The sequence below is a fragment of the Lissotriton helveticus genome, chromosome 7, assembly GCF_964261635.1.
Source record: "Lissotriton helveticus chromosome 7, aLisHel1.1, whole genome shotgun sequence".
NCBI lineage: Eukaryota > Metazoa > Chordata > Amphibia > Caudata > Salamandridae > Lissotriton > Lissotriton helveticus.
The window spans coordinates 220878808-220904164 of NC_136068.1; the positions used below are offsets into that span (position 1 = coordinate 220878808).

A 25357-nucleotide genomic window follows, 5' to 3' on the forward strand; every position below is an offset into this window, starting at 1 on the left:
GATCTATATAGAGCCAGGGATTGTTTTTCACATGAAGACGTCACATTGCATGGAGGGTCACCGGGAACAAAACCCTGTTTGTTCGGTGTAAACTGTCCCTAATAGTCCACCTCTGTCAACAGAGGAGGTCTCCACAAGGCCGTTCATTGAGAGAGCTTTGAAAAGGACAAGCAGAGCAGAACAGTGGATAGGAGCTGTCACAGAGTTAACTGAGCTGCATTCTGCTTTGGTGGTCCAGTCATTAACCCCTTCACTGGTAGGCCTTTCCCCCCTGTGCTAAGCCTTTGTTATGGCTTTTTGGGGTAGTTCGCGCTTAGGCCCCTGTAACTTTTTGACCACATAAGGTATCCACCCCAAATTTACGTCCTTTTCTTCCAACATCATGGGGATTCAAAATGTACCCAGGGTTTGTGGAGCCCCCTAGAGGGGAATCAGAAAATTGCCAAAATACAGCTACATTTTGTTTTTTTGGGGGAAAAATGGAAACAAGTGCTGCAAATGAAAGCGTCTGGGTTTTTCCCTGCAAATGGTATCAAAAAAGGGTTTGTGGGGCTGAAATTGCCATTTTCCCAGCTCTTAGGAAATGACAGACTTTTGTCAGAAAACCAAAATATTTTACACAGTTTTGGCATTTTTCTGGGACATAGCCTATTTTTGCTATTTTTTGTGCTTTCAACCTCCTTCCGGTTAATTTTATGAAAGCAATACTGGATCCTGAACAGCTATACATTTTAGTAAAGTAGACAAAATTATGAATTCAGCTAGGGGTTATTTGTGTTGATCCTTCAAGTTTTCTTCATAGAAATTAACAGTTAAATATAGGAAAAATTGAAAATTAGTTGAAAAAAACTGCCATTTGTGTTAACGTTTTCACCTGTAACTTCTTCTAATTCCGACAGCTCTTTGAAAGCAATATACCGTTACATCTGGGGGACTTTACTGGTTGTGGGAATATATAGGACTTGTAGGTTCAACAAGAACACGACAAACCCAGAGCAAAAAACTGAGCAGCGACTTGCAATGGTTTTTTATTATGTACCGGGTATATAACAATTATTCTGGGAAAATGTATACATGGAAAAATCGGTATGAAAGACACCTATGTATTTCTGAAATGGGAACAATATATAGAGTTTAGAAACAGTAGATATTTGCACATTTCCGAAATTGGGAATACTCATACTAGTATGAGAATTATCAGTCATTTTTCAAAATGACTTCTTATTTACATATTGTCTTTCATTTTGAATGCAGAAATGCATTGAAAGTCAATAGGTAATAACAGTTGCTTTGCAAATCTGATTTACCCCAAGTCTCCCAATAAAAATGGTACCTCATTTCTGTGGGTAGGCATAGTGCCTACGACAGGAAACGGCTCAACGACTAAGGAGGGAATGGGGAGAATGGGGAATCCCAATAGCAGATTCCGTACATTGGTTATCATTATACGCGGATGATCTCCTGATCTACGTCCGAGATATTACCAGTGACCTCACTCTAATATGGTCGACGCTGCAAGAATTTGAAGCGACCTCTGGTCTCAAAGTAAACTGGGACAAATCTACAATCTTCACACTTAGCCCCCATCTGGCGCCTCTAGACATGACAGTGGGAACCCAGCCTATCGCCTGGAGCGCCATGGCCCCCCGTTATTTGGGAGTACACCTATATCACTCTCCGACCAACCTGTATGAAGGGAACCACCGAAAGACATTGGCCGGGCTGTGAACAGCGGTCAATTTTTGGAAAACGTTGCCCCTGGCTCCCATCGGGCGTGTAGCGCCTGCGAAAATGATTATGGTCCCCAGATTGTTATATCATTTCACAAACCTCCCGGTCGTACCCCTGCGCTCCTTCTTTAGGGAACTGGATACGTTGCTAACAACACTGATTAGGGGAGACAGGTGACATAGGCTAGCCCCAAATACTATACAATTGCCACAACCGGAGGGGCCTGGGAGCTCCATCATTTGAGGCGTACTTCCTCGCAGCACAACGCCAATGGCCATCTCATTGGGTGGAGGAGCGCCATATAGGAGAAACAATTACTGATGATGGCCTCTTACCCCTTCCGCCAATCCGGAGACTATTGTTGCCAGGGACCAAACCCTCCCGTACATATACTCTGCAGGTTTCTGTAGCCCGCAGATGTATGATGCGAATACATCGCATGTCGAAGGACACAACCCTATATTCCCCTTTGCTCCTGCTGGCGGGTTTCCTATGGAGGGATAAAAATACTGCAGAGTCTCTCCAGAATTGGACGGACCATGATGTAACTGAGGCGGAGTCCCTGTTTGTCGAGGGGAAGTTAAGAACATACGCCCAACTGACGGAACAGTACGACCTCCCACCAGGGCAATTCCTTACACACAGGCAAATATTAGATAGTGGTCGACGCTACTGGGATCTCCGGGAGGGGGAACCCCGACACAACCGGTCTTACACACGATCCTTCGTATGGGTACAGGTAGACACCTAATCACTTGGCACTACAAAGCGGTTCGAGAGCTGGTTAACGCCCCCCTAGACAAGTTACGGCACACATGGGAGGATGAGACAAGTTGCGCGTTGCATGATAAAGAATGGGAGAAAGCGCTGGAATACCCAAAAAAGGTGTCTAGGAACGCGCATTTCAAAAACATACAGTATAATATCCTATACCGAGCATATCTAACTCCACACCGGCTACACCGATTTTACCCCGACACGTAATTTGCTTGCCCCGCTGTTAAGCCCAGGAGGCGGATTTCAAACATATGTTCTGGGACTGCCCGGTACTCCAGCAGTACTGGGACAAGGTACAACAGACACTCCAAGTGACGACCGATCTCTCGAACACATCCACATGGGAGGCTTGTGCCTTGGGAGTCTGTCGTCAAAAGAAAACCGATAAGTGGCAATGGCGTTTCGTGTCCCTGGCACTGCTTCTCGCGAAGAGGGGAATAGCCATGCTTTGGCGAGCCCCGGCGGGGCCCCCAATGGAGGCATGGGTGGGCGCTATGAAAAAATGGGGAGCAGCGGAAGAAGAGGCACTCAGAGACGAGGAAGTGAAAGTCTCCATGGAATGGGCACAAATGCTTTTTCAGTTTATACAGGAAACAACAGCGGTGGGATCTCCAGACACCTCGCTACCCCAATCTCCACAGCCATCCCCGCCCCTCATAGCACAGGAACCGGACCCCCTGAAATAACTATATAAAATTTATCACCAAAGCGATATCTAAGACAGTTTAGACACGCTCCTATGCGGTCCTACAGACCGTCCCTCACTTCGCCCATGAGCACGCATTGACAGGATAGCAGACAATCACAGGCAGTTTCGACACTTCACACCGTGAAGCTTCCTCCGATAGCTCCTATTTTCCCCTCACACCTGATCTTCCCCCACAGTTCACAGGTTTGTTTTCCCCCTTTTGATTTGTTTCGAAACTAAATCACCCATCAAGGAATACATTCCTGAATCCTTTGATGACTTACATGGGTAAAGTCGAGGGGGAAACACCAACTCACACCCCTGGGATACATGCTCAACGGGACACCGCATGACATATTACAAAATGCAAGGCCGCGCTGGAGGATGACTCCCGGATAGATGTAAGTCAGCCTACCCAAGTTGTGTTGTTATAAGATAAAAGCAAAGTGTTAATCAAATACCTGTAATTGAATATTATGGTATGTCAATGATGCAACAACAACCTGTACCAGGAAATGTGAAAATCTTAATAAACAAATGTAAACAAAAACACAACAGGAAACGGCTCAAAATGCAACGTGAACACACCACATTTTCACAATGAAAAAGGCCCCTTTTTTGGCAAAGTGCCTAGCTGCAGTTTTTTAACCCTAGCTCTGCCGGCACCTAGGGAAACCTAGCAAACCTATACATGTTTGAAAACTAGACAACCGGGGGATACCAGGAAGGTATGGCTTGTGTGGATCCGCCAACGTTTCCTTACCCAGAATCCCCTGCATACCTCACATTTTGCTGAAAATGTCACTTTTTCACACATTTTTGTGTGGGAAAGTTGTGACATCACCGGGTCGACACAAATTTCCTACCACCCAGCATTCCCCCAGGTCTCCCGATAAAAATGGTGCTTCACTCGTGTGGGAGGCCCAAGTACCCGCGACAGGCAAGTGCCCAAAACGTATTGAGGCAACATTAAAATTGCCTATCTCAAAACGACCTGGTTTGCCAGGGGGGTCACCTGGGTTTTTGGCCCCGTGCTCGGCGGCCATCTTGGGAAACCTACCAAACCTACACATTTCTGAAATCTAGACACCCGGGGAATTCCAGGGAGGTATGGCTTGCATGGATCCCCCAACGCTTCCTTACCCAGAATCCCCTGCAAACCTAAAATTTAGCTGAAAAAGTAATTTTGTTTTGCACATTTTTGTGTGGGAAAGTTGTGGCATCACCAGGCTGACACAAATTTCCTACCACCCAGCGTTCCCCGGGTCACCCAATAAAAATGGTGCCTCACTCGTGTGGGAGGCGGAAGTACCCGTGACAGGCAAGGGCCCAAAACATATTGAGGCGACATCAAAATTGCCTATCTCAAAACGACCTGGTTTTGCAAGGGGGTCACCTGGGTTTTTGGCCCCGTGCTCGGCGGCCATCTAGGGAAACCTACCAAACCCAACATTTCTGAAAACTAGACATCCGGGGGATGCCAGAGAGGTATGGCTTGCGTGGATCCCCCCACGTTTCCTTACCCAGAATCCCCTGCAAACCTCAAATTATGCTGGAAAACTCACTTTTTTTCACATATTTTTGTGTGGGAAAGTTGTGGCATCACCTGGCTGACACAAATTTCCTACCACCCAGCATTCCCCCAGATCTCCCGATAAAAACTGTGCCTCACTTGTGTGGGAGGCCCAAGTACCCGCAACAGGCAAGGGCCCAAAACGTAGTGAGGCGACATAAAAATTGCCTATCTCAAAACAACCTTGTTTTGCAAGGTGGGTCACCTGGGTTTTTGGCCCAGTGCTCGGCGGCCATCTAGGCAAACCTACCAAACTCACACATTTCTGAACACTATACACCCGTGGGATTCCAGGGAGGTATGGCTTGCATGTATCCCCCAACGTTTTCTTACCCAGAATCCTCTGCAAATCTCAAATTCTGCTGAAAAAGTCACTTTTTTCACACATTTGTGTGTGGGAAAGTTATGGCATCACCAGACTGTCACAAATTTCCTACCACCCAGTGTTCCCCCAGGTCTCCTGATAGAAATGGTGCCTCACTCGTCTGGGAGGCCCAAGTACTCGCGAGTAAGGGCCCAAAACGTAGTGAGGCGACATCTAAATTGCCTATCACAAAATGTTTTGGGCCCACATTCCTGACATAGCAACCACACCAGCTCACGGATTGCGTGGAGTGGTGTTTAGCTAGCAGTGTGTCTAGTGACCAGCAGCAAGTCACTACTCAAACACCACCAGCCAATCGACAATCCACGCACAGCGCCTGCCAAGCGCCAGTCCACTCACCGCCAGCCAAGCTCCAGTCCACTCACCGCCAGCCAAGCGCCAGTCCACCCACACCACCAGCCAAGCACCAGTCCACACACACGCCCAGCCAAGCATCAGTCCATGCACACCATCATAAATTTTCTTTAGACAAGAAAGAAAACACAAACCAATTGCAACTAAATACAAAACTATAACTACAAAAACAACAGCATTAACTAAAGACATCATTCTATTGCCAAACGTTAAACTGAACAACTATATAAAACCATACAGAACAGGCAGTACACTATTAGACTCATGGTTGCTCCCAAAAACTATTTCGAGTGTGATACAATCTGAAACATGTGGGCACACACATCCCAGGATTAGAAGGACAATCGGTATAGTTCATACGACTCTCCTTCCGCACACCTCTTCGCAAGCAGACTCTACATCTCTTACAGGGATTGTTTTTTTGGGGCATGGGAGGAATTAAATTAGGAAAGTGGCGATCTTTCAATGTAGCCACATCCTCCACCACTCCAACTCTAGGTACACTCGCCTGTTCCACAACAACAAGGCTGCCTATCACAGACTCCTGAAACTGAACAAAAGTCAACTTTGACGCAGGACAACACTCCTTGAACACAACAAAAGCATTGAAAGTTGCTAATTTGAAGAGATGGATGGCCAACTTCTTATACCAAATGTAAGCCTTAAAAATAATAGTGTAAGGTTCAACCTCTGATCTACTCTATCAACACCACCCATGTGCTTATCGTAGTCTAAAATGCACACAGGTTTGCGCACTTTAGCACTCTGACCCCAAACAGCCACAGGTGAAGTACTCTCATCATGGATGGTAGTCAGCATGTACACATCCCTCTTGTCCACAAATTTCACAGCTAGTAGTTCATCACTACGCAAGGAACTGCACTGTCCCCTCTGAACTTTTTTGCAAACAAGCTCTTTTTGATAACCTTTACGGTTAGAGCGGTTTGTGCCACAAGCAAAAGGGTCCACTTTGAACAATTCCTTAAACAATTGCACAGCAGTGTACATTTTATCAAGGTACTCTGTTAAACAGTACTCTAGCAAGATCCCACACATTTTTCTCTGAAACTCCAAAAGTGGACGGGCAACCAGGGGGGTCAATAGTGGAATCCCTACCAGTGTACACAAGGAAATTAAAAACATATCCTGTCCTACTCTCAGACAACATATACAGCTTAATTCCATAACGTGCCCTCTTGCTAGGAATGTACTGCCTAAAAACCAAATGGCCCTTGAACAGGACCAAAGACTCATCAATAGATATTTCTTTCCCTGGAGTATAGATCTCTGAAAATCGATCTACAAAGTGATCAAGAACAGGACGATTCTTAAAAAGACGGTCACAGTCAGGGTGATCTTGTGGCAACGCCAAACCATTATCAACAATAGCAAAAGTAAATACCGATCACGAGTCATAATTGCAGAAAATATGGCCGTTGCCATCAAGGGACCGGTAGACCAATTTGAAGCCATGGATGGCTTCCTTATCAAGCCCATCAATAAAGTAAAACCCAAAAACTTCTTAATCTCTTCCAGATTTGTGGGAATCCACCGGGTAGCTGTAGAGTAGGGCCTAAGTCTGGCACTGTTGTCCCTAAAAAACTGTTCAGTATACAAGTTAGTCTGCTCAACAACATCCCCCAAAAAAACATCATCCATAAACAACTAAAAAAAACTGTACAGGCAAAAAAATAAAAATCACAATCCGCTCTACACCCTGCATCACCACTAAAGGCAGGTAACACCAGCTGAACCATGTTGGGGTCAACCCAGAGTTCAGCACTTCCAATGGGAAGCCTTAAAGCCCCAGGCTGCAATCCAGATGCCTCTTGCACCATCAGCACAGGAGTGTCCTTCTCTAAAACAGGCACTTCAACCGCACTGAGAGTAGCTTCATCTACACCGAGAGTAGCTTCATCCGCACTGAGAGTAGCTTCATCATCCGATGATTCCATGTGGAGAGAAAACTCACTGCCTGACTCTTCCCCTCCCTCCTGTCCCTTAGACGCACTGTCAGTCTCCTAATCCTGCTCAGAGGAAGATTCAAGAAGCATACCAACCACCTGCTGAACAGTCATTCTACGGCTAGCCATAATGCGTACTAATAAAGGTAACATGTCAAACAAGTCAACAACAACAAACCCTTTGTAAAAAACAGAAATAAACCAAAAGTAGCTTGAACACAAAGACTTATATACTCCAACACTATACCACTCCCTTGCCAGAAGCAGCAAGACTCACCACCACTTACTCTGGCCAGACACACTAAGGACCAACAGTATCCCACGAAAAAAGAAAAAAAATACACTTAAGATAACGCAAAACAAATCGCAAACAATTTAATGACAAAACACTAACAAAATATGCTGCTAATATGATACCACTTACAAAAACGTCATTCATGCATGACATTAATACTCAATTGGAGTAAACACAACAAAAACGTTTTTCTTACCAAAAAAATGCAACTACGCAAAACTGCATATCAGCTGCTGCCGAAACCACAAACAGGAATCCAAAGCTTTGCACTAGAATAAAAAGGAGAAAACACATTACAATCACATATGGAAATAATGCACTAGTCCACACACTATCCACCAGCCAAGCAAAGTTGGTAGGTGGCCCTAAAAGCATAAGGCTGATCTGCCCCCACGCGGAAGCAGAAACAGCCAAGACATTCACCATCATAAAGGGGGAGTGCCCAAGGGGTCACTCCCCAATATCAACATTTAAAAAGCCCTGGTGTCTAGTGGCTTCTGCCCCCCAGGGGACAGATGGGCGTGAAAACATATGGCCAAGCTTCCCCCAAAGGGGGCAGAAATGGCCACAATATTCATCCCATAAAGGGGAGCGACCATTGTCCAAGGGGCTGCTCCCAACAACACTAAAACAAACGCTGGTGGCCTAGTGGGCATACAATAAAATTAATTGTTTATTTGGGTCGATCTGCCCATCCAGGGGATCAGAATCATTGGTGGTCCAGTGGGCACAAATATATACATATTTATTTATTTTTTAAGTCGGATCTGCTCCCCCCCAAGGGGGGGGCAGATCAAAGTAAATACATTTCACCCCCAAGGGGAGCGACCCTTGCCCAAGGGGCCACTCCGGGAAACAAATTGGCCATTGAGAAAAAAAATAATAATTGGTGGTCCAGTAGTCACAAATATATCTATATATATATTCATTATTATTATTTTTATTTATTTTTACTCAGATCTGCCCAACAAAATTGTCATTGAAAAAAATAAATAATCGATGGTGGTCTAGTGGGCCCAAAAACCTATATATATATCTATATATATCTATATATTTTTTTTAACTCCGATCTGCCCCTCCCCCCTATACATTTGATCCCCAAGGGAGCGACCCTTGCCCAAGGGGCCGCTCCCGCAACAAAATAGGCATTAAAAAAAAGAAAACGGGCATTCCGCCTGCATGATCGTGCTCCAGACATGATCGTGCAGCAGGAATGCTTTTTTAAAAGATATCGGAGGAAAGGAAAACCGTTCCTTTCCTCTGATGCCTTTTAAAATGTAGCCCCCCCCCCCTCCACTAGGACAAACTCACCTCCTCGTTCGCCGATGGACTGGAAGCAAATGGCTTCCAGTGCATCTGGAATCCTCAAATGACGTGGAGGCGAGGGTGGGGGAGGCAGGGGAAGGGCTCCCCTGCCTTCCCTGGTGGGGGCATGCTAAAGGGCGTTCCACCGGGGGAGCACCAGTGGGAGGGTGCCAGGACGGCCAGAAGCCGTCCTGAGCACACGCCCACCGTGTGCTGAGCACTGAAAGGGTTAAGAGGCTTATGTGTCTTTTCATTGTGACTATCATCTGTAAACACATACAAAGTGTTGTTGATGTTATCAATCAGAGGGGAATAAGCTTTCTCAGAGTGCTTAAGTTTAATTCGCCTGAGCGTTCTCTTCTGGACTGTGAGGGCTTCCCCCAGCGGATCCTAATTTACACTTTGGAGCTGTTTGAGAGCAGTAAGGGTCTGTTCACAGCTGGTGATGATACAGTTCCCACAGTTTCTGCCAGTTATTCTTAATAAGAAGAATGCACCAATTTACGTAAGAAGGCTCAAATTCATGACTAGTAAAGACTGTTTGAAGCGTAATACACAATACAAAATACGCTACAGCTTCAGAGAAAGCGACAAATACCTGAAAATATCACTTTAAAGACAAGGCTATTTCCAAAGAATATGAAAGAGTCTTTCAGATGGTTAGAGGACTTACTTTTTGATAGTCTTCCTGCTTGTGAAAGATGGCACGTATGTTTCAGAAAATCTAAACTTTAATATAAGAAAATCTCGTAGAAAAGTGGAGTAGAGATCCTGAAGAAACTGTAAAGCTATGTATGTATATATACATGCTTTTGAACTGTAAAGCCGGTGGTGTCCTGAATTTGCGTCTATCTCTACGGCTTCAGGTGCCTATATCTTTGGCGCCGGTTGATGAATTTTCCCAAGAAATTGGCCCTGTACTTCAGATGGTGTCTTGAAGGTTTTGAGGTGTTTCGTGTAGAGGGGGCTGAGAAAAAGAGGATGTCCCAAAACACATTTTCCCTATGTTAATTCTGTCACGGGTCCCTCAGAGGCCTCTCAGGATCGGTTCGCTGCTCAAATGGGTCCACCTATTGACTCCCTCAATTCCGAGATGCTTTTATAGCACAGAAGATTAAGGTGGTTAATCGGGGGAAGGAAAGGAAGGGGACAGTGGGGAGGGAGACCTGAGGAAAAAAGAACACCCTATTATAATACTGCATATAATACATTTAGGGCCACATGTAGGTAGCCAAATACCAGTCGGTAACGTCCGAAAATCGGTAAATTTGCCGTTACCGGCCGGTATTTAGCTTTTTCCAATGTAGGTGGGTATAAATAAGGATTCGGTGATTGACCGATTCGGTAATTTAAGTAATCGGTAAATGACCGAATCCTTAAGATACCGAATCGGTAAATTACTGAATCCTCAATGTAGGGAGCACTCAAGTGAGTGCACTTGTGATAAGCGGATTTGTTATTTACCCCCAACTACAAGTTGGTGGTAAATATCGAAAACCATTCAAAAAGCAAATTGGTGCTTTTTGAAAAGTGCGATGTGGCAGACATACATGCCCATACCCTTGAATATGTTCCCCCTATTACGGATTCGGTATTTACCGAATCGGTAATAGTGAATGGCTTCCCATAGGAATAAATGGGAATTACCGATTCGGTATTTACCGAATCGGTAATACCGAATATTACCGATATCTACATACTATTTACCGATTCTGAAATACAGAATCGGTAAAATTAGGTATTTTAGAATCGGTAAATAGGGATTACCTACATGTGGCCCATAGTGATATAGTTCTCACTTAATTAGTAAGCACTATTCCTATATACCTGTAAAGAAAAAAAACCACACTTCTGGCAGTAACTTCAAGTAGGAGGATCAATATTCTTCCTAGCTGCTAATCCTTTACATCAGGCAGTACTGTGAACATAAACCAGAGGATTAGGTTGAGAACAAGAAACAACCTTCAACATCATAAGACTATTTATCCTTCACTGACTGCCCACCAATATTGTTGCAAAGTTCCACTTCACAGGGGAGGAAGGATGGTTTTTATTTACATCCTCTCACTGTCCCCTTGCTACATAGGATGAACAAAAACACACAACATGCACCATAAAATATATTTCATAAAGGTTCAGTTGAATGATTGTTGGTTGAACATTATTTGATTCATAATGCAATGCCACTTAGCCACTGGAATACTTCAATGTCAAACTTATGGTATAAGGTTTGAAGAACAAGCAATCAATATACCACCTGGTACATTCAAATATCTCTGTATCAATGTTTGGAGTTTGTAACAGGCTTGGACACAAACCCTTAAGGTCCCTTCATAGTAGCAATATTCCAAACACATAGGAAAATGAGGACTTCCCGTTTTTTCAAGGCTAGGTTTGTTACGTAGTGTGAATATGCAATATGCTCTTTCTATCGGCCACAATGAAAACAAAGATGGGGAGATGGTGTCATAGACACCCATACCGCACCAGGTGAAGAACCACAGCAAACTACATGAATCTCCAGAGTTTTCGGGAATAGGCCATGAATCAGCAGCGTCTTCAGGAACAGTAATTATCTGAGCCGATAGTCTCCAACGCCTGGCTTTCATAGCCCTCGGCGTTGTGGAGTGATGTCATTTCCTGTGCGCGCACGCCACGCGCTTCACAGGATTTGTTTTCCGGTCCACCATGTTTGTAGTGCTCAGTACGCGGCGTCGTCAGGTCCCTGTCTGGCCGTCTCACTGATCCAATGCGGCGCCCGCCTCCCGCTGCGGTAAGTGTGTAACAAATTTCCATAGAACCTTTGAACAAGCCTACAGCCCGAACAGCCGGGTGGAATTATACCAAATTTGGCAGGAAGCTAGGTCTTGGTATGCAGATTGTGGTTTTTTTTTGTAATTTGGTTAAAATCTATTCGATAGTTTAGGCGGTATTAACTGGAAAATAAATTTGTATATCTGGGAAGGCGGTTTCTCTCGTGGGTAATCCACGGATTTAGGAGCACTAGGAAACTCCTGATTGGCTGGCTGCACCGTTGCAGAGAATTTGCGGTCAACATTTTGTTTGTCTTGCAAATTGAAAGGAGGAGTCAGGTGAGAGGTTTCCTGATCCCCTTGTACATGTTATAGAAGAGAGCTGAGCATGTGTCCTATGGTCAGAAATGTGTAAAAGAATTTTTTTGGGCCACTCCCGAAATCCGCGGATCCCTCGCAGGGCTCGGCACAACCCGATGTAACTCAGCGGGGGATCTGCAGCATTAGCATGGCTGAAAAAAAGAAACATATTTATATACTCTCTCTTCCTCTCCCAGATAGTCATATATCCATACAGATACTGCCACACCCACTTACCTACCCATACAGAGACTCTCACATCCGCTGTTACAGTCATACACACACACTGTCACACCCATTCACATAGCCATAGAGAGACTCTCACATCCATTCACGTATCCATGGAGACTCTGTGACACCCATTCACAAACCTATACAGTCACTGTCACACCCATTGAGAAATCCATCCAGACATTGTCACACCCATTCACAACCTCTTACAGACTCTGTTACACCCATTCACATACTCATAGAGATGCTGTCACACCCATTCACATACCCATAGAGAGACTGTCACACCCCTTTACAAACCCACACAGACACTGTTACACCCATTTATTTAGCATAGAGATATTATTATACCCATTCGCATACGCATAGACACTCTCTGACACCCATTCACAAACTCATACTGTCAGATCCATTCAGAAACCTATACAGTCACTATCCCACCAATTTACTATCCATACAGATTTTGTCACACCCATTCACATACTCATAGGGAGACTGTGAGACACATTTGCATACCCGTGGAGACACTCTTACACCCCATTCATAGACCCTTACAGACACTGTTACACCCATTTATATACCACAGAGGTACTGTTACACCCATTTACAAACCTATACAGAGACTGTCTTATCCATTCACAACCCTATACAGACTGTCACACCCTTTAACAAACAATGTTCCCTCTAATTTTTTTCTTCTGTGTGCAGCAGTGCAAGGTCTCTGTGCTCTGCAGCCAAGGCTATGTGTGCCAGGAACCAGACCGTGCGTCTGGATGCAGCGAAAAATCTCAGTGCAGATTGTGTGAGTATTTATGTTAATCGCAGCGCCAGTCATGCGCTGCAATTAACATGAATACTTTCTCAGAGGCACACATTATGCTGGTGGCGCCCTGTGCGACAGTGTTTGTTGGCGCCCACTAATGATCACCTCCGCTAGTGATTCCCTCACTATTACCCTTTAACAGTGCCCCTCAAGTCTCAATTACCACTCTCTGAGATTAATTTAATTCGTTTTATAATGCCACTCATACCAATGTAGCGGGTACTTCACATTGCACACACATTAAACAGGGAGTGGCTTAAACCACTTAAGCTAAAAATCTATACTTGTATTTTGCTGCATCTATCAAATCATCCAGATATATAACACAACAAGTAACATTACACCTACAACAAGCCAGGGCTACTTGCTTTGTCAATGGTTGTAAACTGCATAAGATAAATAAGCAACAACTATGACTTTGCTGTATATAATATTGCAAATGCTTCCAATCTTGTGGGCGAGGTTGTGGCTAAGGCTAGAGCTGCCGACTTTCGAGCTGAGAAACAGCTTCTATCTTCACGTCGGCTCAACATCCTGTGATTCAAAACATGAATATGCGCTCATGTTTGCTCCAAGTTTGCGCTATATAACACTGAAAAATAAGTCTCTTTGAAGTTACATCCAAAGCAGTGATGGATAGTACTATTGCAGAGTTAAGCTTTTTTTTCCCTCCACCCTGAAGGTAAAAATGGAGAGCCCGATAGGGATCTGTCTAGGCACCTGCTTTTTAGAACTGCTGGTGCTGAGCACCGGCAGGACCTGGCCCACTTAAAGCCCTGCTTGTAGTCTTGCTAGATTTCTTTTGTTAATAGAGTGCAGCACACAATCACCCCACTCTATTAGCAAAAGAAATGCAGCAAGTCTACAAGCACAACGTGAGCTTTCAGAATCACCTGAAAAGCACAAGTCTTGCTTGAAGACTTGCTGCATTTCTTTTGTTAAAACGGCGCGGTTGTGGGGCAAATTGTATGTCTTTGTGAAAGTGATCATGTTAATTGCAGTGCATGACAAGTAGGAGGCACTTGCTGCTGAACTTACCTGCCGCTGTGTGTGCATCAAACACCACACTATGCACTCGGGGTGAGACAGGTGGGTAAGAGCATGCGCACCTTACAGGGAACAGTGCTCACAACACCGTAGACACACTCTTGTACCCATTCACAAACAGAATCAGGTCGTCTATGAATGATTTAGCACCGGGTGCCCCACGAACATGCGGTGCACTAAGGGCGATGGAGACACACTCTTGTACCCTTTCACAAACAAATAGAACTATTGGCACACCCATTCACAAACCCATACAGATACTATCCCACTCAATAACGTACCCAAACAGACACTGTCACATGAATTCACAACTTTATAGAGACACTGTCACATCAATTCATATAACTAAAAACACTGTGTGACACTTTCTCAAACCCATACAGTCATTGTCACACCCATTGACAAGCCCATACAGACACTGTCACACCCATACATATACCATAGACACACTGTTCTACCCATTTAAAAACCCATACAGAGAGTGTCATATCCATTTGCAACCTCATAGAGACTGTGCGACGCCCATTCAGAAATCTATAGAGAGACTGTCAAACTCATTCATAAACCCTTACAGATACTGTCACATTATTTCACATACCCAAGTAAAAATAAAGTGAACTGTATTGATTTGGAACTAAGAATAAAAAGAAAAACCAAAACAGAGGTATACATCATTGTAGGGAGTGACACAAGGAGTGAAATGCTAATGTATGCAGTGAGATATTAAGGCATGTTCTTATGTACACAGTTATGCAACGAGAAATACACAGATATGTAGATTAGGATAAGCTGGTTCGCACTGATGCTTTTGCTAAGAGAGCAAGGTTTAGTTAAATATATTTACTTGTCACATAATGATATAGCTATGCATATAGTAACAGATCAAAGGGTACAGTGATGCATATGTTTAGATAGTGAGAAGGAAGCAGATGTGTGTATCCTTTCCAATACTCATTCAGATCTCTTTTATTCCCATTCACATACTTATACAGACACTGTTATACCCATTCACATACTGCTACAGAGACTCTGACATCATCTCATATACCCATACATACACTGGCACAACCTGTCCAATACCCATTCAAACCTCCGTTATTTCAATGCACATAACCATACAGTCTGACACCCATTCACATACCCAAACAGAGTCACATCCTCTCATATACCCATACAGAGACTCGCACATTCTCTAACATACCCATGTAGACACTGTTATACCCATTTACATACACATAGAGACTCTCACCTTCTCATATACATATATCCTTACAGAGACTCTCACATACCCATGTCGACACCTTTATACCCATTCACGTACCCATAAAGAGACTCCCACACACTCTCACATACCCATACATAGACTGTCACACCCGACTCACATAATCATAGAGACGGTGACATAACCATTCACATACCCATAAAGCAACGCACATATCCATGTAGACACCTGAATACCCTTTCACATACCCATACATAGACTGTCACACCCTCTAACATATCCATAGAGATAGTGTCATAACCATTCACATACGTATAAAGAGACTGTCGCACACTCTGACATATCCATACAGACACCCTTATATCCATTCAGGTAGCTATACCCAAACTCTGACACCCTTTCTCATACTCATTCAGACCTCCTTTATTCCCATTCACATACTTATACAGACATTGTGACACACATTTACATACTCATACAGACACTGTTCCAACCTCTCACATATCCAGACACTTTTATACTCTTTCACATACTGATACAGAGATTATGACATCCTCTCTGACACCTATACAGACACTCTGACACCCGCTCACATACCCATGTAGACACCCTTATACCTATTCACATACCCATACAGAGACTCTTACACCCTCTCAAATACCCATACAGAGACTCTGACACCCTCTCATATACCCATACAGATAGTGTCATAACCATTCACATACCCATACAGACTCTCACACACTCTCACATACCCATGTAGACACCATTATGCACATTGACATACCCATACAGAGACTCTCACACCCTCTTACATGCCCAAACATATTGTCAGACCCTGTCACATACCCATACAGATAGTGTCATAACCATTCACATACCCGTGCAGAGACTCTCACATACCCATGTAGACACCCTTATACACATTCACATACACATACAAAGACTCTCACACCCTCTTGCATACCCATACATAGACTGTCACACCCTGTTACAAATGCTCATACAGGTACCCTTATACCCATTCACATACCTACACAGATACTCTCACACTCTCTCACATATGCATATAGGCACCCTTATACCCATTCATATAGCTATACACAGACTTTGGCACTCTTTCCCATACTCATTCAGATCTCCTTTATTATCATTCACATACTTACAGTGTGACATCCATTCACATACTGTGAGAAAGTGCCATCTTTCTTGCATTGGTATGCCCCCACTTTTTTCTGAACTGCTGATGTGCTTTGACTGAGTGTGCCCTGGGTTCCTGCCAACCAGGTACCCAGGGCCCGTGTTCCTTCCCTAAAATTATGCTGAAACAAAAGACCCCATTGACATCTCTGGCCACCTGTCAGCTGAGGGCTGCAGCACTTATTGTGCCACCCTTAGGGGCCCTGTACCCTGGCACCCACACACTGCCTTTGCAGGCTGAGTGCCTAAGTACAGAACTAAAACAAGAGTCGACATGGCACACATTCCTGTGTGCCATGCCCCCAGAACCCACAGCCCTGGCATACTTCAGCCACCCCTCTAGCTGGGTGCCCTATGCCAGAGGTGAGGGCACAGGTGCATGAGCCCTGTGCCCCTACAGTACCCAGGGCCAGTCCTGGTCACTGTAAGTGCAGTGATGTCATTAAGAGTATATGGTGCTGGGAGGTTGTCATTACGAACTCCACAGCACCATAATGGCTACACTGAAGACTGACAAGTTTGGTATCAAACTTCTCAGCACATTAAACCCGCACTGATGCCAGTGTGAGATTTAATGTAAAATGCACCAGAGGGCATCTTAGGGATGCCCTCTGAAACCCTAACCTACAATCCACGTCTGGCTGAGTGGCTGCAGAGGCTGCCACACAACAGACATGTTGCTGAACCCCTGGGTAGGAGAGCCCCCTTCGTAGATAAGACAGCTTAACAACCACAGAAGGAAACAACAGTATTGCATCTCATCTCCAGGAATACTTCTCTCCATCTGCCGTTAATCCCATCTAACATTCTATATGACCTAATGGTATTCTAAGATGACATAAGATGGAATACAGTGTAGGTGGCTGAGCACAGGCTTAATTTAAAGTTCAAATTTTGTGGCGTGCCCTTGAGGTAGCACTCTCTCGACCTCGGAGTGTGTAGCAAAATAACCAAAAAAGCGTCCCTATACTTCAGGGGCGACCCTCAAGGCACAGCACGGTTTCGCCCAAGGGCGTTGAATCCTTAATGGAGAAATAAAGTTGTACTGGCAACGTTGTATAGATATCTGTAGTTATTTATTTCATAACTTTCATACTTTGATTTCAATTTTAATCTTGAAATGTCATCAGATATGTAATCCAATTAATCCATAACATGGAGCAAAACGTGAGTACATTTTCTTATAATCCCAATACATTTCGTGCGTGCAAGCGCACTTCATCAGGGGACTCTGTAATTCAAAATATAAAGTGTGTTAAGGGCACACACCGTATTCTCATTGAGTATACATGCAACAATACTAATGTGGAGATTACAATTAGACAGGGCTCGTTAGACGCTGAAAATTCAATGCATTTCTTCATAAACATGAACCAAATGTTATAAACGAAAAAGTAACCATAATTATTAAAATTTACAAAATTCGAAAAGCATAGTAGACCCTAAAATCATTAGATATTTAAATGCACTGTAAAGAACGATGTGCCATAATGTTAGCACGGTGTCTGTATGACCTGGAAGTAGGCAGAAAATGTGTGTTGACATTCTATGGCGCTATGGTGGCTGGTGAGTATTGAAGAAAAAGTGACCCTCGTACTGCATATGGCAGCGTTTGTTTTCTTCTATATCAGTGTGTGGTCATATATTAGACTTGTAGCGTGGTCTGTATTAATTAATGTGCGCTACAGCTCTAAGGTCCCGTAGTAACGGGTCGATGTTGTGTATTGAATTAACCATCGCGCTGCAAATGGCAGTGCTTGTGTTCCTGCGTGCAAAATTGCATCTCACCTGCATGTATCATGTCGGATCTTCGGGGTTTCTACGGGATTACTAGGTGAACGACATCACTTTACCGCGACGGTTATACCATGTTGTTCATTTAAACAAACAGAGTGAAAATGAAAATAGGACCCCACAGAATCCAAAAGGTAGCGTCATCTTAGGATGGTGTAGTAAACCCAGGGTGTCAAAGCGAAGTGAAACCTAAAGTGAGTGCCATCTTGAGAGTATCAATGTGAATATGAGGTGTAGTGTATCCATGAGAGATTTCAGTCAACATGCGAAGGTATAAAACAATGATGAATGATACATCAACAACAAAAGTAAACAACGGATTGCAAAGTATGACGTTCTCAGTTCAGCGTTCAAAAGTTCATAAGTAGCATGCGAATTCCAGCCGATCATTCAGTCCATTCGGCTTCATAGAGTTAAGAAAATAGATCCAAAAGTTCTCTCTTTGTAATAACAGTTTGTTATTATTTGTTCCTGGTGTTTTTTTAATGATTTCCAAAATAGTGAATCTGAGTTGAGCTATGCTGTGATGATTGTCTTTAACCACTTGGCTGCTATGGCTTTTCCCCTCCTGCGCTGAGAAGCTTTGAAGCCCATTGTTCATCACGAGCTCACCTTGTCATGAGCACAGCTCCAGTGTGCCTCATGACGAGCTGAGCTCGTCATGAGCCTCGAAGAGGTTAAAGTGTAATGCTATAACTGATTTCTCATTACCAGTGCGTATATTGCTTTTATGTTCCAATATACGGGTTTCGATTTTGCGCATCTTTTTCCCCACATATACCAGTCCACATGGGCACTTTATCAAGTAAATAACATTAGCCGCGTCGCAAGATGCGTTTACTTTAAGTTTGATGGAGAAGCCTTTCATTGGGTGTGCTATGGTGGAACCTTGTATTACATTGTGGCAGTTGCTACAATTGTGACAGGGGACAGTACCTTTATAATCCACTCGTTGTTCTGATTTGATGGGTTTAATCATTTTTGGATATTTGTGCTTCTAGTATATCCAAAGATAGGCTCACTGGAGAAAATTCCATTAAAGTCTGGTTCATTGTGTAATAGAGGCCAGTGTTTTTTGATTACTTTTTTGTATTGTTGGCTCATCGTAGAAAATTTAGATACCACTACTATACGAGTCTGTGTAGATTTTTTGGATTGTTTCAAAAGTTCTGATCTGGTACGCAAGTTGTATTTCTCTTGTGCTTGTGCTTGTTCCAGAATTTGTTTGGGATATCCTCGTTCTGTAAATCTAGTCACCATGCTTTTAAGTTGAGTGGGGACTTCTTCAGGGTTTGAAACTATCCTTTTCACTCTGTATAGTTGGGATACAGGTAGGTTATTTTTAGAGACAGTTGATGAAAGCTTCTGAAATGGAGCAAATTGTTGCGATCTGTTTTTTTCTTGAAGAGTGTGGTTTCAATTTTGGAGCCTTTTCTTGTGAGTTGTACATCTAGATAGGCAATGGTGGACTTGTCTATGGTATAGGTGAACTGAATGCGTTCATTGATTTGATTGAGGTCATCCAATGCTTGTAGTAGTTTCATTTGCGTTCCCTGCCATAGAACAAAAATGTCATCAATGTATCGCAAAAAAGCTAATCCATGTTCTTTCCAGATGGTCTTGCTCAGAATATTTTTAGACTCAAAGATGTTCATGAAAGTATTGGCGTAGGCTGGGGCCGCACAGTTGCCCATTGAGGTCCCAGTTAGTTGTAGATAGTACTCGTTGTCCCATATGAAATAACCTTGGTACAGGGTGAATGCAAGCAGTTCCATCAGGAATATTTGAAAGTGAGTGTTGAGGTCTGAATTCAACAAAGTTTCTTCGACTGCTTCAATCCCGAGATCATGGGGGATTGATGTGTACAATGATTTGATGTCTATAGTACATAGCCAAATTTCTTCATCAGTGGGTAGCACGATCTGATCAATTTTGTTTAGGAAATCTGTTGTGTCTTTCACAAAAGTGTTGGCTTTGACCACAAACGGTTGCAGGTGAGAATCGAGGAATTTACCAATGGGCACACTTTAAAGACAATCATCACAGCATAGCTCAACTCAGATTCACTATTTTGGAAATCATTAAAAAAACACCAGGAACAAATAATAACAAACTGTTATTACAAAGAGAGAACTTTTGGATCTATTTTCTTAACTCTATGAAGCCGAATGGACTGAATGATCGGCTGGAATTCGCATGCTACTTATGAACATTTGAACGCTGAACTGAGAACGTCATACTTTGCAATCTGTTGTTTACTTTTGTTGTTGATTTATCATTCATCATTGTTTTATACCTTCGCATGTTGACTAATTTATTTATTTATTTATTATAACACTTATAAAGAGCACTAATACCACCCGGTGTCCTGGCGACTAAAATCTCTCATGGATACACTACACCTCATATTCACATTGATACTCTCAAGATGGCGCTCACTTTAGGTTTCACTTCGCTTTGACACCCTGGGTTTACTACACCATCCTAAGATGGCGCTACCTTTTGGATTCTGTGGAGTCCTATTTTCATTTTCACTCTGGTCGTGTAAATGAACAACATGGTATAACCGTCGCGGTAAAGTGATGTCGTTCACCTAGTAATCCCGTAGAAACCCCGAAGATCCGACATGATACATGCAGGTGAGATGCAATTTTGCACGCAGGAACACAAGCACTGCCATTTGCAGCGCGATGGTTAATTCAATACACAACATCGACCCGTTACTATGGGACCTTAGAGCTGTAGCGCACATTCATTAATACAGACCACGCTAATACAGACCACGCTACACGCTACAGTCTAATATATGACCACACACTGATATAGAAGAAAACAAACGCTGCCATATGCAGCACGAGGGTCACTTTTTCTTCAATAGTCACCAGCCACCATAGCGCCATAGAATGTCAACACACATTTTCTTACTTCCAGGTCATACAGACACTGTGCTAACATTATGGCACATCGTTCTTTACAGTGCATTTAAATATCTAATGATTTTAGGGTCTACTATGCTTTTGGAATTTTGTAAATTTTTATAATTATGGTTACTTTTTCGTTTATAACATTTGGTTCATGTTTATGAAGAAATGCATTGAATTTTCAGCGTCTAACGAGCCCTGTCTAATTGTAATTTCCACATTAGTATTGTTGCATGTATACTCAATGAGAATACGGTGTGTGCCCTTAACACAGTTTATATTTTGAATTACAGGCTCCCCTGATGAAGTGCGCTTGCACGCACAAAATGCATTGGGATTATAAGAAAATGTACTCACGTTTTGCTCCATGTTATGGATTAATTGGATTACATATCTGATGACATTTCAAGATTAAAATTGAAATCAAAGTATGAAAGTTATGAAATAAATAACTACAGATATCTATACAACGTTGCCAGTACAACTTTATTTCTCCATTAAGGATTCAACGCCATTGGGCGTAACCGTGCTGTGCCTTGAGGGTCGCCCCTGAAGTATGGGGACGCTTTTTTGGTTATAAGATGGAATACCACACCCCTGCTCTCCTGGGCCTGCAACAATGCACATCCTGGGCGAGGTGCTAGGTCTCCTCCCCCAGGATGGGCCGAGGGAAGCTTCAAAGGCATGCCGCCTCTGTGAGCTTCTCCAAACCATTTGCTGTACCCAGCAACCAGCCCCCACCAGTCCTGCCCCCCACTCTGGCGGGAAGACTGGCGGGAAAAACTACATCAGGAAGGGGGTGGGGCTAGCCTGTGCCAACCCCACCCTTCAGGTGGGGGAGATTAGGTGAAGCACGACCCCGGGCTCCGGCCATCTTGAAGATGGGGATCCCTGCTCTATCACAGCTAGGTTCCTGCCCCCCTCCCACAGGAGAGGAGCAGGCTAGGGGGTGTACCCACCTGCCATGCAGGGACCCATTGGTTCCTGCCCTTGCCCTACCTGTAACGCCCCTAAATTCAATATTTAGAGGCTCCCTGAACCTTCCTTCCTCCGATCCCGATACCAAAAAGAAGAAAGAAGATCAAGAAGAAGAAGACCCGCTGTGCAGCTGCTAACAACAGGACAACAACAACTGATGGCCCCAGCCCTACCGGCCTGTTGATCCTGGAACCTGCTCCTGCCTAAACCCGGTGACCCCAGCGGACAGCAAATTTGGGACCCCTAGAGGACCTGCCTACCTTGACCCTCTTGAAGATTGGGACTCCCATCAGCAGAGGCTCTGCTGCAACAACCCACCTGGTGCCCACAAGGAAGCTCCGGACCAGCCCACTCTGCACCAGCCGAGCCCGGGCCGGGCCAACCTAAACCAAGACCACGAGGACGTCCCCCCGGCGACTGGGATCCGAAGTCCAGTGCCCAAAGACCCTCCTCGATGAACGAGCCGACGCTTGCAGACTCAGAACCAGTGGCCCCCCCTACCGCGACCAGCCGAGGGTAAGCTTTTCCGACACCCAAAGACACCCCTGCACCCGGCGCCCTACAGCCCCCTGTGCCTCCCTTTGGGGTACCTACCTGTGCTCCAAGATCCCAACTTACCTCTCGAAGTGCTGGTCGCCCCTGGAGAGTCTCCGTCCCCGGGCCTGCAGCCTTTGTTCCCTCTTCAAGATTCTCATAGGATAACATTGAGCGCCCGACGGCTCAAAAGCACCCTGCACCCAGCCGCCCGAGTGCCCCTGGCTGTGACCCCTTTGTCCTATCCTACTTCCCCCCTTGCCCTGAGCAAGTGACCAGGAGCCCAGCTCCCAGAGCCGCGTGGCCTGCTAGCCAGCAGCCACCAACCGAAGGCCCCCTTTCCCTCTTTGGATATCATTGGGCCTACCTACCTCTGCTCCCGGCCGCCCCTGTGCCGCTGGGACTGAACTAACTGTACTCACCTGACCCTGGGGGACCCCTGAGTCTATACCCAGAACCTTAACTTCACCAACCAAGTACTCACCTGGAAACCGGTAACTCACTTACCTGCCATTGGATAACATTGACCTATTTTTGACTCGAAAATGTTCTAGGTGTGAAGTTTTGAAAACTGAAAATATTCCTATAAAGTCAGCCAAAAATCGAATTCCAAAGTACTCACCTGCGATCAGGGGAGAAGCCAGTACTGTACCTTTCAGACCAGTACTGAACCGCAAAAGTAATCCCTAGCGAGTTTACTAGTAATCTGTATTTTCTCCATAGGAACCCATTGTCTGCTTTTCTATGACATTTCTGTCTACTTTTGAAAACTGCAAATATTCTTTAAAAATTGTACGAAATACTGAAACGCAATTACCTACCTATTTTGAGTTAAGCCCCCAGTGCTGGCCCTAGGAGACCAGTGCTGGGTTACAAAAGTAACGCAATCGTACTTTACCTGAAACCTGAATTTCTTTCCATTGAATAACATTGTCAGATTTACATTGAAAAGTTTCTAAGTGTGAACCTTTAAAACAGCTTTATATTCATGGAAATTCATCACAGTAACTAAAACGTTTTTGCTAATCTGGTTTCAGCTTAGACCCCAGGACTGAATCTAAGGTCTGGTCCTGGAACTACCAAAGTAATCCATAAAGTAATCAACTGTCCTTATCTGTGAAAACCCCATTGAGCTCAATGCTAGAGTGTGTTTCAGAACTGTGTTGCTCACTATATATACTGTAATTATTGTGTGCACAAACTTTATTGCTCCTTTGCAAAGTATTTACATGAGAGTACTCATAACTTGAAAAGTATATTTTTATAACTGTTGGTTCTAAAAATAAAACAACTATATCTGAGGATATAACAACAATTGGCCTGGAGTTCAGTTCTTCAGTGTGTGAAACCTTTTGCTGACTGAGTGTGTACAACAAATGCTTTACACTGTCCTCTGGTACTGCCTTACTGCTCGACCAAGCTACCACTTTGGGGAGTAAGGTCAGTTCTGACTTTAACCTCTGTTATACCTCTGGGGTTGGTGGACTCTATACACACTGAACTTCATTCTAGTCCAGTATATATAGAGCCACTTTCTCACAAATACTCATACAGACACTCTTACACCCTCTCACATACTCATAGACACTGTTATACTCTCACATACTGATACATAGACTCTAACATCCTGTCTCATACCCATAGAGAGACTCTCATACCCTCTCATATACACATACATAAACTGTCACATACCCATTCAGATCTCCTTTATTCCCATTCACATACCCATACAGTCTCATACCCATTCACATACCCATAAAGGGACTCTCACACCCTATCACATACCCATACCGAGACTCTCACATCCTCTTACGTACCCATGTGGACACCGTTATACCCATTTACATACCCATACAGAGACTCACATCCTCTCACATACCCATGTAGACACACTTATACCCATTTACATACTCATACAAATACTCTTACACCCTCTCACATACCCATACATAGATTGTCACACTCTCACATACCCATACAGGCACTCTTATAAACCCTTTCAAATACATGTACAGATACTCTCACACCAGCTCACATATCCATACAGCTACTCATACTCATTCACATAGCTATACAGAGACTCTGACATCCTTTCAGATACACCTACAGACCTCCTTTATTCCCATTCACATACTTCTACAGACAGCGTGATATCCATTCACATACTCATACAGAGACGCTTACACCCTGTCACATACCTATACAGACACTGTTATAGCATTAACATACTGATACAGAGACTCTGACATCCTGCCACATACCCATAGAGAGGCTCTCACACCATTTCACTTACCCATATGTAGATTGTCACAGCCTGTCACATACCTATTCAGTCCTTTGTTCTTATGAATATACCTATACAGACAGTCTAACACCCATTCACAAACCCATTCAGAGACTCTCACACTCTTTCACATACTCA

The 25357-nt window shown here is 44.0% G+C and overlaps 1 protein-coding gene across 4 annotated transcripts in view; it reads left to right on the plus strand.

Moving 5' to 3' along the window:
• The window catches only part of BMP7 (bone morphogenetic protein 7), a 1264568-nt gene that overhangs the window by 442295 nt on the left and 796916 nt on the right, over window positions 1-25357 (plus strand). The window lies entirely within an intron of this gene.